Source organism: Salvelinus fontinalis, chromosome 11 (genome assembly GCF_029448725.1).
Source record: "Salvelinus fontinalis isolate EN_2023a chromosome 11, ASM2944872v1, whole genome shotgun sequence".
Classification (NCBI taxonomy): Eukaryota; Metazoa; Chordata; class Actinopteri; order Salmoniformes; family Salmonidae; genus Salvelinus; species Salvelinus fontinalis.
In genome coordinates this window covers 29,911,262-29,916,922 of record NC_074675.1, presented here as the reverse complement: position 1 = coordinate 29,916,922, position 5,661 = coordinate 29,911,262, and the positions used below count along the sequence as shown (strand labels likewise).

The 5,661-nt window shown below is 42.9% G+C and overlaps 1 long non-coding RNA gene across 1 annotated transcript; it reads right to left on the bottom strand.

The window, feature by feature from the left end:
• Positions 1 to 1,988: 1,988 nt before the first annotated feature.
• Positions 1,989 to 2,781, bottom strand: LOC129864817 (uncharacterized). The gene is made up of 3 exons (XR_008761253.1): positions 2,535 to 2,781; positions 2,171 to 2,440; positions 1,989 to 2,074 (listed from the first exon to the last, which is right to left on the bottom strand). It is a non-coding gene; the product is annotated as an uncharacterized LOC129864817 (long non-coding RNA).
• Positions 2,782 to 5,661: the final 2,880 nt, after the last annotated feature.

Genomic DNA, 5,661 nt, shown 5'->3' with positions numbered 1-5,661 from the left:
AGCGGTTGCATAGGGCAATGTTTATCCAGACATACTGAACAGTTATAACGGCACGAGTGCCCCCCCTTGCGGGTGTAGCCGGTATGACAGGCTGGACAGACATATGGGGCGCCTAAAAATGCTGTGATGTTAGTTACGGCATAGTAATGCTCATTTTGCACATAAAAGTACATAGTCTTAGGGTGTGGCTCTTGTATATTTTGGAACTTCAAGAGCGCGTCATTAGCTCTACTGTGGTACAAAACCACAATCTTGATATTCAGAAAGTTTTCAAATTTGCCTATGTCGGAGAAAGCCACAGCCTCCTGTATACCTAAACCCACAGCCTTTTGTAGCTCTTGAGCTTTCTGTAACGCTTCGCGCTCTGTACATCCTGGGCTGAGTAAGTGGGCCAAACCTATGGCAAAGCATAGCTTATTACCATGATTGTGAACGATTATGAGGTAGGCCTTTTTATTGCTTATGATTTCGGACTGCATCAGGCTATCGAGTTTACGTCTCTGCCCGCCGCCCCCTTGTGGTGGCCGGACTAATTGTACTACAAGTTCGAGGGTCCTATCTGCTAGCACGTTTAAATTTGACTGAACAAGGCGTTCTAGCAGGTTAACAAATTGTTCAAGATCTGCTTCACCCCTATTTAAAATAAGCGACACACGGCTCTGCAGACTGTCTCCAAAAATTTCCAACTGTAAGGTATCCCTTGGTTGGCTATAAGCTCTAACTCTATCTACCAGTTCATTCAAAGTGTCCATAAGCATTACGTAAAACACAGCATATTCCCGAATCTGACCCCCCCATGCGAAATTGAAAAACTGTCGAACCTCAATATTGTGGAATTTATTTCGATACAAAACATGTTCACTGCGATCAAGACCATCCCCATCCTGATTTGCTAGACAATTGTCCAACTGTTCAAAAACATCGTATTGGGTTTCAGACTCTTCAGACATGGGTGTTAAAGGCTGGCTTAGAGGTGTAGGTGGTGCAGAATTAAACCTAGGGCTCTCGTTCTGTACATTGTGATCAAGAACTTCCCGATCCAGATTTGATAGACATTTGTTCAGCTGTTCAAAAACATCGTATTGGGTTTCCTCTTCGAACATGGGTGTTAAAGGCTGGCTTAGAGGTGTAGGGGGTGCAGAATTAAACCTAGGGCTCTCGTTCATCTGGGTAATTAAAGATATGATTGATTCGGGTATCTGTGATAACCTGTTTTCATCGGCAGACCCTGACTCATTCATACGTGTAATAATTTCAATGAGTTCGGAGGGAATCTGGGATAATAGGTTTTCATCTATACCCCGTATGTCAATTAGCCCAGAATCATTCATATGGTTAATTATATCTTGGAGCTCTGTAGGGATTTCCGCTAAGAGGGTTTCAATTGTCTCGCTTAGGTCTATAGGGGGCGCCATTTCTCTACTTAAGGATGTGTGTGCTTGTGTTTTTTTTACATATGTGTTTTTTAACGGAAGTATTTGCTTGTTTTAACCCTACTGTTGTTTAACATGCGGGGAAGCTCTCTACGCCAGAATGACACATCCTGATTGTATTGATGTTCGAATAGAATACCCATACGACGTTGAAGTAAAGCCTTTCGTGATTTTAAACCCTGTGTAAAAGCCTTGAAAAGCACGGCTTGGTCTATTTCACAAGAGGCTGTTGCCCCAACAGAATTGGCCGCTTCAATAAGGTTGGCCACTTCACAGAACATCAAATCGTCTACCTCAGAAATGTCATTTAAAACTTTGAAATCATCAGGCTTCGCTGTTCTGGTGACTGGGGTCTTTGGCGCCTCCTCGGGATCTAGATGTGTAGCTTCTAGGATGTCTTTATAAGCCGACGAGGAGTCTGCATTAAAAATAATACATACAGAAAAATAGGTTATTAACCCTAAAATATGTTTGATAAAAATGTAAAATACATTTCAGATATAAGCCTATATATTAACAATACATTAATTAAATACCTCGGCTTTTTTGAAGAGGGCTGTTCTGAAGAAGCTCTGAGAACTCGGGAACATGTCTTTGGGCAACCCTAATTACCGCATCTGCCTGGTCTGTAGCTTGTGAGCCTGAAAGTAAAAAAAAAAAACAACAGCATTAGTCCATGTTTAAACATATTCAGGTATAAAAATAAAATATATATATAAATGATAATTGATTCATACCTTGTCCTTGTAACGCTGTCTCGTGAATACCCTCCCAGTAGTATTGTTCGGGTGAAGCGGACCTGTGGATCTGGGCCCTGATTGTCCGTTGGTGTTTAATAGGGGGCGTCCAACGGTCCTGGGTCAGGGGAGTTGACAGGCCGGTTAAAGTCTCTGTTTGCGGCTTGTGTGTAAATACATCCTGGGAGTAGGGCAAAATTGTCTCGTAGGCATATCCTTCACAGAAACCGTGTAGACTCCCTATGGCACCCGTTCTAGGATGTATTTCCGCTGTAAACACATAAAATAACTTTTAATATAAGATGCCGACACTTTTTGTTTTTAAGGTATAAATATTCTTACGGAATTCTTGAATCTTACTTACTACAATTCAGGGTCGGCGTTGGGATGTAAGCAATTTGTTCCGGAGACCCTACGGCCGGTTCGAGTTCAGTTATATCTCGGAGAATCTGAGTGAAGGTTTGAGAATCTAAAAAAACATTAGATAATATTAAAGCTCTAATCATTTTAGCTAATATTGACATTTTATACGTTAAGAATCCGGGCCCTAAGGCCTGTTTAATATTTCTATAACATACAACGTTTTCAAACAATTCCCAAGAACAAACAAATCTAATATATAGCATATGTAAATATTTATTTCCAGAACTAACCTTGAGAAATATCCATCAGGAGGTTTTTCCCAGATGATCTTTTTTAATAAAAAATAACTATTCCTGGGGGAATGCTGTAGGGTAAATGCGCTAAAACGAAGCTAACAGGGGGACCTGTTTTGCTTAGCTTTTGTAGCCGTATGACTCGAGTGGTGTCGTATTTTTTCGTATTTTTTCGCGCTAAAACCGCATCAAAGTTATCTTTGAAGCCTAAGGCATGTGGTTCAAACACCAGCCATTTGGTTCAAACATAGGGTATTGGGTGGTGTCTAAACATTAGGTATCTTTTTTGATATTCTAAAATCTCCGGGGGCTAGCATCTAGATGCTGGGGTGGGGAGGTCTCGACAGCGCTGGGCTGAATGACTTTTAGGCATCTGTTTTGCCAGATAGTGTAAACCTTGGTTTCAAACGACCCCGATGCATAGAGAGCCTTGAGCGCAGATGCAAGGGTATTTTTTTAACAAACACCTCGCCCCCTTTTTCTGTTTTTGAAACACACACACACACACACACACACACAGCCACTACATCATACGCACGCACATACGCGCGCACATTGCGCAAGGTTTTTTTCTCAGGGACAGACTGCGCTGAGAGTGAACAAACGCGAGAGTTCATAACGTGGTGAGATTCTGCTTTTAAAACCATTTTATTTCATTCAAAATATTTAGTACATACATTTTATAGCGTTACATTCTTAAGGTATTTTACGAAGCCTTTCTTACAGATCCAGGGATCTGATGCAACCACCCCCCATTGTCAGTGTCCAGTTGGTCATCAAAATGCCGGGATCTCTTGCCAGGCTCATCAACACTTGGTAAGTTTTCACTCCAGGGGTACATCCTACGTCGGGCCTTTTGGTCCTGGCTATGTCTCAAGAAAAGCCGAGGCCAGCGCCTTAACTGTTCGCGATTTTTGAAGAGAATGTCCAGCTTATTCATAAGTGTTATGAAAATTGGATAATCCACCCATTTAAAACTAAACACAGGAATAAAAAAGTTGACATCTTTGCATGCTCTGGATGCTACTGGAGAATTGACAGACTTTGTAGCATTACCCGCATCATAAACTTCACAGGCTAAAATTGTCACTTTGTTGTCAGGGTTATAGTCCATTGAAGCAATTCTTAGAGCCTTGAGATCACTGCGTCCGAAGACCTGTTCTTCCAACGCATAGCCTGGCACAGCTGTGCCACTCAGGACCTGTTCAATTTTACAAAGAGCCAGCCTGATGTTTAGCCATTCTCTCATGCCCAGAGCAGGAGAAAAACTCCCAGGTTTTGCCTGATAAACGGGTTTGGGGCCACTGGCGTTGAAGATCTTTACCGTAGAATCCTCCGGCTGGAATATGTAAGACATATGGCCCTCACTCGTACCCAAAAATCCTTTAAAACATTCTGGAGCTTCACACAGAACTTCCTCAATGCTTTGTTCACTGGGTTCATGACAAGCCGAGCATAACATACCATAAATTGACATATGTGTCATTTTTGTTTAATATTCAGGGGGTTTATCTTGTACAATCTTAAACATACATTGTTCTGGGGCTTTATAAGGCTTCTGCAAAGCCAGCCTCTTTGAAATGTTCATTAACAACCCCCAACACTAGACATCCAGGAACAGTTTGACACCTGGTCACTTACTTACCCCAAAAAAGCGCAGGATCAGGATGTCCTGACCGGAAGCCCAAATATGGGCATGCCCCCCTTTCTACAAACCATTGGGGCATCAATCACTACATAGGGTCATAAATCATGATCTTTTTCTGATTTACGACATTGACAGCTTGACACTTACCCCAAAGACCCCCACCCCAGGCCAGGATGTCCTGACCGGAAGCCCAAATATGGGCATGCCTGCTACAACAGGACATAGGGTCATAAATCATTACATAGGGTCATAAATCAGGCTGGGGTCATAAATCATTACCGGTTGACCTGACAACTGGACCCTTACCCAAAGACCCCCACCTAACCATCAGAATGTCCTGACAGGCAGCCCCTTAGGTTCACATAGCGGTCACATAGGCTCACATAGGGTCATCCATCAAATCTTGACGTGTGACATCTACTTTAATCTCTCTCCTGTGATATTGAAGGTAGCAGTTTTGTCACTGTTTTGACATGTGGCCAATGTTCCCGCATGGTAAACGCTGCATATGTCGGCTCAGTCGGAAATTACCTATACATTTCTGAAGCGCAATCTGTAATGCTTCAGCGATAAAGATTTAATAGAGCCCTTACAGAGGCGTCATGCCCATAGGGGGCACAGGGGCACAGAGCCACCTAGCAATTTTATTAAGTTGGCTTTAGCTAGCCCAGATAGGTTCCTATTCTTCCGACCTCATAACACGCTACCAAGAAGCCATTTCAGGCTATCAATCGAGTTAGAAGTTGTATTTTACTTAGAATAAGCATAATGATTATGGCTCGAGATCAGTGGTTCCCAATCTTTTTTTTGGTCCCGTACCCCTTCAAACATTCAACCTCCAGCTGCGTACCCCCTCCAGCACCAGGGTCAGCGCACTCTCAAATGTTGTTTTTTGCCATCTTTGTAAGCCTGCCACACACACACAATACGATACATTTATTAAACATAACAATGAGTGTGAGTTTTTGTTACAACCCGGCTCGTGTGTCACGACTTCCACCGAAGTCGGCCCTTCTCCTTATTCGGGTGGTGTTCGGCGGTCGACGTCACCGGCTTTCTAGTCACCACCGATCCATGTTTCAGTTTTGTTTTGTCTGTATTACACACACCTGGTTTCAATTCCCCTGTCATGTTCCCTATTTAACCCTCTCTATTGCGCTCTATTGCAGCTCCCCGCATTGGCCGGG